Source organism: Nesoenas mayeri (assembly GCF_963082525.1).
Source record: "Nesoenas mayeri genome assembly, chromosome: 5".
NCBI lineage: Eukaryota > Metazoa > Chordata > Aves > Columbiformes > Columbidae > Nesoenas > Nesoenas mayeri.
This window is the reverse complement of record NC_137548.1, coordinates 55,732,557-55,745,433: the sequence shown is the minus strand read 5'-3', so window position 1 is coordinate 55,745,433 and position 12,877 is coordinate 55,732,557. Positions and strand designations below refer to the sequence as shown.

Here is a 12,877-nt window from a genome sequence, read left to right as displayed (position 1 = left end):
CAAGATGGATGCAAAACATTATTAGGTGGATTATGCAAGTGTTTTCAGTGCTGTGCTTATTATAGCCTCATTCTCTCTTCTCTCTCTCTTTTTGCTGCCAGATTATGAGAGAGAGGGACAGAAAGGATATCCAGTGATTTCAATGTAATGAGTCAGGCTCACCCAGCTGAAGGCATCAACACTGGAGTGAGGAGACAAATTGCACTGGTATTTCTCCAGTTAAGGCATGGAGATTTGAAAAAGCTTCCATTTGAGACTTTAATGTAGCATACGTGTTCTGAATGCTCAACAAAACTCACATAAAAGTTACACTTGAGAATAAAAACTGATGTAGACCTGTTCACATAAGTAGTTTACAATGACTTTGCTGCTTGAGCAGTGAAGCATGTGCCAAACATTTCATAAAATAGATTATATAGTACACCAGGTACATGCTGCTAGTTGTATGGGTCTGATTACATTTGAAGCTGAACATTTTAAAGTTGCATCTGCTTTAGCTGAATTCTAGATGTGTCTTAGAGCATTCAATCACATGTATGTAATAAAATGGTCTGCCTTCAACAGGTACACGCACAGCATCCTGGAGCTTCTGGAATGGGAGACAAGCACTCCAGCTTCTCCATGCCTGCTGGGCTTTAATGTGCCCCAGTGTCCTGTCATTACCCACCATCAAGTCAACTTGTACATGCTAAACTTAACCAGATTTTTTAATGCATCCAGCCCTGCTTCTTGACCACAAACATCAAAGCTTTGTGGGGGTTTAGAGTTCATGGAACTGAGTATGAGGTGTAGAACTAGCTAATACAGGAAACAGAGATAACCAAGCCTAGATAAGGTGTGCGTTTACCAGAAAAACATTTGCAATTGTGATAATAACATGTTTTTAGGTTTACACCTTAGCTATAAAAGAAAGGCAAAAAGTGTTTACAGTGGGAGAGTGACATACTTAGTCTTATGCCTCATCAAATTGTTCATATAATTCAACACCTTGAAAACGCAAGGTACATGACAAGAAATTAGAACAGCAACAAGATTCTTTTTTTGTAAACTCTTACAGCTCCTGGCACAGATTTACCTGACAAAAATCAGAAGATTAGTTCTTTACACTAAGTAAATGAATGCAGATTTACCGATTTCAGTGACTGACTCACAATATTTTAATTGTGCAAAAACTAAGTTTCCTAATTTAGTGTGAAAACATGACGATAGGTATACTGTTTTAAAAATTCTATATAGGAAATACATTTACGTGAAAAAAGTCCTAACACAGAGGATGCATAACTAATACACTACCTTTTTGCCAACAGGTCCACAGTACATTAATTTCATTTAAAACGCACTGACCATACAGGATAAATTGATTTTGCTTTATATGGTGTTGACAGCCATGTTTATTGTGCAGTGAAATGTAGTGTAGTTTCAAGCTGACTATATCCATCAACATGGGGCAATATGCTGACTACTGGGCCAGATGAAGACATACATTACCCTGAGAGCAAAACACTCATTCGTATACAGCAGTGTCTTCTCCTGAGGATCACCACGGTAATTTATGATGCCTCCAATGCCATTAGTTTACAATTGACACCAATTTGGCAATTTGTATACTAACGTGTGCACATAAAAGAAGACAGGTTTGTGGCAAATGTGAGAGGCAAAACTATTTTAATACTATTCTAAGTACCATGCTACAGGTGTTCAGCTTTTACAGGAGGCTGCAACTGCAGTCAGATTTATTGCAAAAAGGAACAGTAGTTTTGCTGAGGGATCTGCATGTAGGACCAATTTAGGGGTGTGTGTGGTTAATGAGGTACTGTGCATTGTTGTAGAAGGCTTGGAATATGCATATCAAAGATACGGTCCTTTGAGAGACTATATGTTTATTGTGAAACTATAATAAGTTACATAGTAATTCAATGCTGAAACATTTATTGAGACAAACAGCTATGTAAGTTGAGAAGAATCAAATATATCAAGTAATGGTTGTTCCATCTTTTAAAATACTGCTATAAATTTTGTAACCAGTATCTGGGCAATTAGGAAATTGGTGAGAAATTTAAAAATATAAATTATTATTTATGAAAAAGTTGTCATTTGTTATTCAGCTACTCTACTCTCAGTAAAGAAGTCATATTCGAATCCACATGATGATTTTCCATCTTTTACTTTCCCAAATGTACTTATTCATTACGCCTAAGGAGTTTGTCTTTAACCCTTTCTAACACAATTTTGGCCTGACCTTTCAATCTTAATGCAGGCAAAGTGTACATTTACTGTTATCAAGATAATAGGCTGGCTTTTTAATCTGGATAGAATTTTGATAGGAAACCAATCAATCAATCAATGAATCAAACAAACAAAAACCCCCACACCATAAATTATCTATTTTTTAGAGAAAGGTTATATTACTTAGAGTAATAAATTACAACCATCCCAAGAAGGCCAAGAAGTTCTGGCTGTATCTGCTGTAAGCAAGTCCATACTTGAAGGATTTGAAAAAGCAGCCAAAGAGTTGATGTTCTTTGTGCTTGATCTCTGGGGGAATATTTGCAAGTGGACCCGTAGGCCATCACAAAAGCATCTGCAAAATGAATTTCTGCAAAAAACTGAAGTAATGTAATCTCCATGTTCTTCTAGCTATCTCAGAACTACAGAATTATTTTCAGCATATAAAGCATTACAAGAAAATACTTCTGTTGGTATGTGGTTCAACATGGGGAGCAAGAAAGTCTCAGTACCTTTTTAACTCAGAAATGAGGCACTAATGATATAAAAAGCACAGATGCTCAGTGAGTTCTTCCAAGTTGAAACACATAAGAACAAGCTTTCAAACTGATTGTTCTTAGGTATTTCATCCTGCCAATCCGATATTTAGACAGTATTATGCCTTATATAAACAATTTCAACAGGTCTTACAAAGTATGTATTTTTTTCTCAAGTGACAACTATAGTACTGACAGAGGCAGAAATGCCTGGAATTTTAAGAAATATAGAAAACTGCAGAGAAGTAGATGTTTTGCTTCTTGCTAAAAATATTTTCAGGAAAGTCTAATGGATAATAAACCCCCAAAAAACAAATTAAATAAAAATGTACTACTAATGAAAGGTGAGAAGAATGGAGGAAGTTGTTAATTGTCTCTCTATGGCAACTAATGTTCTATCTCCTAGTTACTGTTAATGCTGCAATCGCAGGAGGAGGTTTTGATTTTCAGAATTTAGAGCTTGGTCAGAATTTAAAATTATTGCAAAAGCAATACAATTTGGCTGCCCTAATGGCTTAGCTGGCAAAGACGTCTATACTTCAGCCTAAAGGCTGGGGCTGTCCTCAAAGTGATGCTTCCAACTTGTGAGGCTGTGGACTGCCTCACTCCCTAGATGCTTTACATTTGCCCAACTTGTCATGACTTTCATGATTTAAAACTACAAGATTAGAAGAGAATGGTCACTTTTTGTGGATACATCACAGGCAACTCCTCTGAGGAAGCTGGATTCCGGACTAGACTCCATGGACAATACTGGGTCAAAGAACACCACAGAATATATCTAAAAATGTTATACCTTCATTAAAGTAATTTCAGACAGTATTTTTGTTCCAGAAAGACTGATTGCTCTCTAATGACAGTGCAGGGGAAGAAGAACCCCTGTTCTTTAGAAATAGAAAAGAATCTGATCATCAACAGGAAAGATAAACATTTTCCTGTGAATTAAATGTTAAGAAACATAGTTATGAGTGTTCCATTGTTTGTTTATTTATTTACCTTTGCCTTTATCTGAGTTTCTCATCTTTTAAAATGACAAGATTTTTAGGACAGGCACCATCTCTTAGCATTCTCTCTGAAATTTTGGCCACATTAAGGTTAACCCTATTGTCTTTAATGAGATGTGTTTTTTCATTCCATTTTATACATCATCTACCACAACGAAACCTCAGAGTGAGCCTTTACATGTTGCCAGAATGCAAATAATAATAAACAGGATAGAAAGGAGCAAAAAAGGGCTGAGAAAAAACGATGAAGAAAGAAAGACAAAAGAAGTGACAGCAAAAAACAAAGAGATTTTTATCAGTGACTCTTGTTATTCCTTAATTACTCTTCACACTCTGGCCATTGACTCATGTTTGAAGTAATATATTTCCTTTGACTCTCTCAAGATAATGAATCTTGGTCTAGCCTAGAGAATATGCAGCATACCAGCTTCCATAGACATAGACCAAGGTAGGATTTATAGAAATTTATAGACAATCTTTCTAGGTTCTTAGTGTAAAAGTGACCGGTTAGTGGCAAAGCTCCTATCATCAGTTATTCCTTAAGCTGAGATAACATTTTGGGCTACTTTGGAAAAGACTGATTGCAACCTCCAAAATATCTGGCCCTGGCTGTGGTAATACAACTAGCACTGCTAGCAGCTTGCATTACAGAGACCAGAACCTAATGAACATGCAAACAGGAGTCATTCTTTTACTACTAGAAGTGGGTTACTCATAAATGTGCAAAGGCCATAAAAACAGGGAGCATGAAAAAACAGCTTGGCAGTCCCCTTTCTGGCTCTTAACCTGTGGACAGACAAATGCAGCCTTTATGAAAGGTATAGCAATATTTCAAATCAAATAGAAAAACAAAAATCTGGAAAGAATAGAATGACAAAAGAAGCTTCAGAAAGTTTAGAATACAAGAATAATCACCTATTTTGAGTTACTAAGTTCAATGATCAATTTTGGAGAAAGTTACAAAAGTTACTACTTCACTGTAATCTAAGAGATTTGTAGCAGTGTTAGTCTAACGTTCATCTATTGTGTCCCTTGCCTGCATCTTACTTCTTCATCCCCTTCCACATTCATAAGACTTTTTCATTCTTTCTTAACAGCAAGAGAGGTAAAACAAATGGATATCTCATGAACTATTGTCATTACTGGCATGTCTTGTCATCACCAGGCAAAACTAACATGCACTTGGAAACACAACTAGCTCTGGAACGGGGATGCCTGTAGTCACACAGTGGCACAAACGCTCTGCAGGGGAGTGTGTGTTTGTCAAGCTGCTTTCATTCCAAATGCTAAACAAATATTATTCAGCTGGGATTTCAGGGCCTAACGTTTCTTACAGGCTGCATGTCAGTGAATGGAAAGAGGGTAAAACTGAGAAAGACGCGAGTGATTCATGAAATACTGGAATATTTAAATGGGCTCTGAAGTATTTCATCTGCAAGGGTTCTGAAATGTGCTAAGTAAATACTAAGAGGTGGGAATATACTGTAGCACAGGTTAGCTACATCCATGCAACACTCACTTATGATAAGGCTTCTATTTTTCCTCTTAAGAGACTCCATTCTCTTTAAAACATCAACAAGAAGAATAAAAAGGGAATTCCCTAAGGTCAGCTCTGAGGAAACATAAACCTCTAATTCAATAACTCCGCTACTGCACTGAAAAAGGCCTTATTATTGCAACATCCATATGGAGTCAATTGGACATTAATGACTAATCAATCCCTCCCCTTTCTATTCTACTTCTAGTGTCACAAGCCATGTTTAGATTAGCCCATTTCCTGCTTAGGATTGCTCAAGATGTCTTTTGTTCTTTCAGGGCTGGCCTGATGGAGGCAGCTTAAACAAACACACGACCCAAGTGGTGCAGGAGTTATATACTGCCATATGTGAATGAACAAAGGGGCCATACTAAAGCCTTTTGTGGTATTTGTTAATGTTTTTCATCTGAGTTTAAAAAGACCTAATGACTTTGTGGTGAGCTGATGCATGTGGCTCGTGGCTTTGCAAAATGAAGGAAATTCTAGCCAGTTATATAGCAGCATATATTTTCCAAAGTGCCTTGTTTTCAGTTTTGGTGGCAGTAAGTTTACTTTTTTCGTACATTTGGTTTACATATGCAAGCAAAATTCTTAATCTCAATTAAAACACAGCACCAGTTTTCACAGCAATCCTCACAACATGCATATGTCTTTCCCTATTTGAAAGGCTAGAGCTAAAATTAATAGTGAAATATCTTCTGTGTGAAATCAAATCAACTGTTCTCAGTTCTATTAGTGGTAGCAGTTCACTCACCAGTGTTTAAAGCTGAATTGTTAGTTGGGGTCATATTAAATACTGAAACATTTCTAAATAAGCTATTAGCACATCCATACTCCACAGCCAGCCATGCCCAAATCTACATTATTTAAATGAATTAAAACTGCTAAATGCAACTACTCTACTGATGGCTTACACAAACAGTTTGGATTTCCTGACCACATTTTATGGCAAAATTAACCTTCATGGAAATTTGGCATGCAATGCAGCTAAAACAATACAATGGTCTTTTTACATTACATGGAATATTAACTGAATTAATTAGCACTTGTGGGCCTGACTTAAGGCCTCACTGGCCTACATATTCCCACTTGTGCTGTAACTAGCATAAGAGCACGAGAAGTTATTCTGTGAAGATCCATGAAATATCTACATAGAAACTGGGACGAAGCAGCAGCCTCTACTATAAATTTGGGGAGGTATTTAAGTGTCATAAGATTTTTCAATCATGTGCTACTTGCACATTTCAAGACCATTCACAGATAATTAATTAAATGCTAGCAACCGCATTCTGACACAGATATTACTGATAGAAAAAATGTGAAACATATTGAAGTTGAAAGTTATTCAGACTAAGTAATGACACCAGAAGTAAGGGATTGCCAGTCATTGGGTCTAACTATAATCACCATTCCCACAAACACTATTGTTGTTTCTCTTTGGTATTTCGTTGCATACTCAAATGAGGAAAGCAGAGGCCCACAGAAAGGAAAACCATGGGCAAAACACCCCAGCCCAAGAGAAATATTACTAATAAATATTGGTAGTTATCTGACAAGATCTATCAATACTGCAGATTGTCTTGTTTGTTTGTGTTTCAAGAAAAACTGTTGTTCTAACAGATGAGCAATTATTGTTACTGTATTAATCACATTCAAGGTCAAAACAATACAGAGGGGAATATACTGATCTATTCAACAGAAAAGTGCTTCCCTAAGACTAACAGCTTTATTGCCAGTGGAGCTGTTACTCACATAACTTCATATTTCTCCTGACCTGACAGTGTCACCTAGAAGAACATCCAGAAAACATGATACTGATTTAAAACACAGGGATTAATTCTTTAGTCAGCCCTAACCATTTGCTTTCTTTGTTGTTGTTTTTGTTTGTTTGTTTTAATCCTGCCTGAACAAGGGCCATAGGGCATGATCCATTTCAGTCAACGCTTTGTTTTGTTTTAAGATGGAGAAATGACAGACAGGAATTCATCACAGAGAAAAAAGGCAGCCTGACTTCATATTTGATGGGATGTATTGTTCAAGGTGTGGCTGAACACTGTTAATGAACAACTTTGCTTTCTCCTATGTAGCAAACCAATGAATTTTAAAAGCTTAAGTACAATGTGGTTTAACAACACGAGAGATGTTTATATAACCACCTCCCTCAAATTCTGTGATATTAATGACATGCAGAATACTTTGCAAAAGGTTTTAATGCATACTGGAATCACTGCATCGGTGGCCTATTTTCTGCATTCAATCCACAATTGCATTTGTCACATTCTAGCATATGCAACATCATTCTTTGTATCAATATAACTAATTCCCTTCATCCAGTGTTTTCTGTTCTCACTTGTCATATATCGGTAATTTGATGGCAAGGACCAAGGGCTAGGATACACACATGCGATTTCTCCTTGTCTTTCACATGGGGTGCCGATATGATAATAATTAGTATCATAATTAGTAAATAATGTATCATGAAGGGAGAGAAGCAAAAGCAGCATGGTTACAGGAGCTGTAAGTTAACAAGTAATAATAAATGTTAGGAAAAACTCTCTTAAGGCTAATTTTTCAAATATGTTGCACCTGTGTCTTTGGGATTTGTGAAAGAAGCAAGGAAGATGTTTACAAACAGGATAATGGCATGTCCAAATATGTTGCCACATTAACCTGGTTTGGATTAAAAATGAGGGATCCACAATGCAATAGGAGCTTATTTGAAAATTTATAATTTTATTTTTTTTAATACTACACTTCTTGTGAAACTATCCCTTCCAAACTGAAAACATAATCACTTAATATTTGCAAAAGCTGTGATAATGCCAACCCTACATGCATTTTGGACCACTGATTCTGTAAAACTAAATCAAAGTACAAATTAAGAAAATATTGTCCCCTCGCTACTACATTCTGCACTAGATGCTTGCTTAGATACTTGACATATCTACGTGGAAGAAAGGCAGATGCTCTTAAACACTTTTCTATTGCTGAGATACTGAAATTCCTGAAGGAGAAAATGGTGTGCAGTTTAAATTTAGAAAAATAGACAGTTGTAAAAGAAGAGGACTTGTTTGAGTCTGTATGAATTGCTCATGCTTAGCCAGAATATATGATGTTCTTTCCTTAATGTGTTCATATTTCTGCTCCACTCCCTGTGCTCAAGAAGGTAAGGAAGAAGGGCAAGTTTCCTCTCTTCTCCATGATGTATAATTGTGGCTTTCTCAGCTGAAAATTCAATTGTGCCTGGAAATTTTATGCCATTTTAGGCAGCTTCGAGCTCCATTTGTGATACTGGAGAAATGCAAAGACATGCAGAGCTAAGAATCAGGACCATGGGGTGTTTTACACCTGTGTTGGCTTTACATGGGTGTGAAAAAATGTTTTAAACCACTGAACTACAATATTTAATTTTTTACTCACTCAATTTAAAAATAGCTAAGCAAACTGACTGATGCTCAATTCCCATGGGCAAAGATTTTCTGAGTAAAACTGCAGCCCACAGTTACTTTTTACAGCCTTGTTCTAAATTCCTGAAAATGTTTTACTATATAATGGAAATTGTGACAAGCCCTTGACCATAACTGTGCTAACAGGCACCCATAGGTAAAAATCAGGGCATTGGGACAGTGGCTGGTTGTACAACATCAGAAATTCTAACTAGAATTTTTGTAAATAAAGGTATTCTTCTATAAGAATCAATTATTATAGTATGGAAACAGCAAACAAGAAACCCTCATATTTAGCAGTAGCAAAAAAATACCTAAGAGAGTTGAAAATCAAAAGGTAACATTTGCGAAGGACATCCACATTTATTATTCTGAAAGTGAGAAGCACATATATGTTAAATATTAGTATCTTGAAAGGAACAAGTTTCAATGCATTGCAAAGATCAGTCTGCACACCCCCAGCTCAGATTTTTCAGTACTCAAAGTGGGAGTTCCTCCTGTAAAATGTTATGGAGATGCTGGCAACAAGGAGATTCATGAAGTGGTCGCCATCAGAAAAGTGATGGAATGGTTCCTAAAGACAGAACGCCTTATTCCTGTCCTATTTGTAGGCACTGAGTTACTACAGGGCTGAGGCACCGAATCTCATCCAACACAACTGAAATACTGTGCTTAAGTACTTCATCCCAGACTCTTGATCTGTTATGTGTTATTCTGAAAAATGTAAGGGTATCACTCATGTATCAGGCACAATCAAAGAGCTTCACAGGTGATAAGAATGGCAACCACAATTAATGAAGGCCACCTTTTAGCATCTAGTCTAATTAACCAAGATAATAAGTTATTTTATCTTTAAATAATAAGAATACATTTAAGGGATTTGGGGTTTTTTTTTAATCACAGACACGTAACAAGAATTCAGGGGAATAAAAATTCGAGGACTTGAGCTTACTGCTCTCTCTCTGGAAACAGTTCTTTGTTTTCAGACAGCTTTCACTGTTTTCTGATTTCCATCTTTCCCCTCTCAACTGCCATAGCAACTATTACAAATATTTACGTGCGACAAATACTGGCGTGGAGAGGCATTCTTTCTTCCAGTATTTATGAAGTGCTGTCACAAAAGTGGGTGATGCTTTGTCATGCATGTACTACCTGCTGTTTACACCTCTGCATAGGAGGGTGTTAAACAAGTTACCTCACAGGTTTGGATTCTGTTGGCAGCCTGCCAAGACTGATCTGCCTGCAAATGTATGGTTCCTTTTCACTTACCTCTTCAGCTGTTCAAAGTCAACCTTTTCTTGGAGTTAAGAAGGAACCGTGTCACCCTCTTGTATAAGCAATTATTTATTACTGGGCATATATGAGAATGTTGAGTACAGATACTCCTTTAATAAAGCATCGATCTGTTTGTTTATTTAATACATTTGCAAAACCCAGGCACTTGTCATGAGGTCTGCTCTATCACTAGGGAGGAAGAAAATGAAGTTTTGACAGACGGACAAAAATTTGGAGCTGGACATTGTGGCAGTGTCTCCTCACCCTTGGGCTCCCTTTGTACTTCTTGTTCTCATGTTTCTCCCCACACAGCCAAGAAACTACATTTCCACATTGCAAAGACTCCCTGTCTTTTCCCAGTTAGCTCGTTCCTCTTCCTGCCCATGATTCCACACTGACTGCTGCTGCTGCCATTGCAACCACTCATTATTCACCATGGTCTGGCAATCAGCTAAAGCCTAACACCATTATTTTTTTCTCTGCCACTCGATTTCCCTTGCTTTTGGGCAGGCAGAAACTTACATTGTACTACAATATGCCTTGCAATGTGGCTAGCCCAAGTCAAATATGAATGTCAAGTGCTAATTTTATGAATGTAAAAAGAGAGACAGCTGTTAACTGCTGCAAATATTGAGCGATTCATTGACTTTGTATGTTGGTCAGCAAATCCACCATCTCAAATGCTGCAGAACTGGGTTCTTAAGCTCACTGCTGAACATGAAAACAGACTCAGAAGAAAAGGTCTTCATCTTTGTTGTCTCAAATAGCAAACTGCGAGGCCAAATATTTAACTCACAAGCCCTTGATTCTAATATATTGACACAAATGAACATGGAACTAAATGTTAAGTACTAATAGGGCATTTTCATCTGTTTCCATTTGCTTTATAAAAATTAATTTAGTTTCATAATGCATCTAGTTTTTCACTTGGGACACAGAGAAGTTATTTGTCTTTTACAAAATCACACAGTAAGGCAGTGGCAAAACAATAACATTCAGATGTTTTTGCCCTGAGCCCAGGATCCAATCAAGAAAACTGTATTTTAACAAATCCAGATCTTTGGCAGGAATGAAGACCAGGTCTTGATGGAATTTGAATCCCTGACTGACTGCTGAAGGAAACCACACTGCAACCTGAGCTAAGGTAAAATCAGTAATTGTCAACAGGAACTTTAGGACTATTCTGCAGATTTCTATCTACTAAAAAGCAAAATCTTAACATACTTCCTACAAATTTCCAAAGCATTTGACCACAACCACAAAAACAGCAGGATCCATAAACACAGAGCACATTATACAAGCACAAGATCCATAAACATAGAGCACATTCTACAATTCAGAAGAAGCAGTGCTATCACCAAAAGTGAGCATCTGTGAAAGGAATATCTTTTTTAGAATTTGAACTTAAAAAACATATCCAGATCATCCAATAGTCTCAGATAACTAAGAACTAAATATTTTAGGTTCTTCCACCTGGAATTTAAACAGAGCTCACCTATGGCTCCTGACTATATTCTACACACTCTGGTCAGTTGATTTATGTCAATCATGTTTGAAAACAAATTTTAGCTATAGATAGAATCAAAGCTGTCTTGGTATAGTCATGCTACTTAGCTATATTTTAGTACTGACAACCTCAAATGTTCAAAATCATGAAACCACCTACAGAAAGAATGATGTTTCCTTTAAAATGATGAGGTTTGGAGAAAAAAAAAATCCTGTTCTATAATTGGCTGTTGTTTATAATTTTGCGTAGTAGCTACCCAACTTTTATGAGGCTCTCAATTTTATTTTTTTTTAATTTTGCTAGCTACAAATGTATCATAGATTCTAACACAACAACTGGGATTTCCAAGTAACGATAGAAGTCTGATAGCTGTGGTTTATTCATCAATGATTTCACAGTCAGTGGCAATGTTTTTGAATACAGACTGAGCATGATTTTTAATATAGTCAGCCCAGTCCTGCTGGTGGGTAAGGAAGTGACAAAGATGTTGGTTTATGTTGTAGTTAATGTAATACTCTTGTTGATGATTTTCAGGCCTCCATTCAGATGACAGGTCACTATGAGTAACACAAGCTTTGAATACGACTTCATATGCTAAGTCGTCTCTGAAAGTACACCTAGTTACCATTAATCATAAAAAAAACTTTCACACACTGTTCAGGGACAACAAGTTAAGTCTTAAAAGTCATGCTGCCTTACCCTTTCATATTTGTCTTACAATTGCATACAGCTAAATTTAAAGAGTTTCAAGACTGGTTTTATAATTCATGATTCAAAAAAAAAAAAATACACATGTAGCTTCAGCTTCTGACCAATGACCCAGTACCACAAGCACTCCTAAAATTAAAAAACATGACTCTGATCCTGTCAAACTCAGATCACTGCCATATGTTATAGAAAAGATAAAAGAAGTAGAGAAAAATCATTGCTAGATTCTATTACAAAGGCATTCCATAAAACACAGAAGTCTGCTGATATTTTTTGCAACAAATAACCTGAAGCTTAAAGGTTGTGTCAAAGCTATGGGAACCAGGAGCACTTTCTAGACTTGGCCTATCTTGGCTGCCTGCTAGAAATGCAGGTAGGCAGGTAGGCAGAGAGTGGAACTACATTTCCATGGTTCCCTTGTCCTACATCAGCTGGGGGACGAGGATGCAGCCCAAATTGCCCTTTGCCCCGGTTTATGGCCAGCAATGGGACTAAATTTGGAGTCCTTAGCTCAGGAATAAATGTTCCATCATTCCCCACCATCCCCAACCCCACTCCCACCCACTATAAAAGCCCTCTACAATAGTCTTCTCTAGACCTCTAGATCTTCTCTAAATGTAGCAAAATTCATAATTCTG

At 36.9% G+C, this 12,877-nt stretch overlaps 1 protein-coding gene across 10 annotated transcripts in view; it reads right to left on the bottom strand.

Annotated features, from left to right (window-relative positions):
- Positions 1 to 12,877, bottom strand: part of SOX6 (SRY-box transcription factor 6) — a 375,115-nt gene that overhangs the window by 14,549 nt on the left and 347,689 nt on the right. The window lies entirely within an intron of this gene.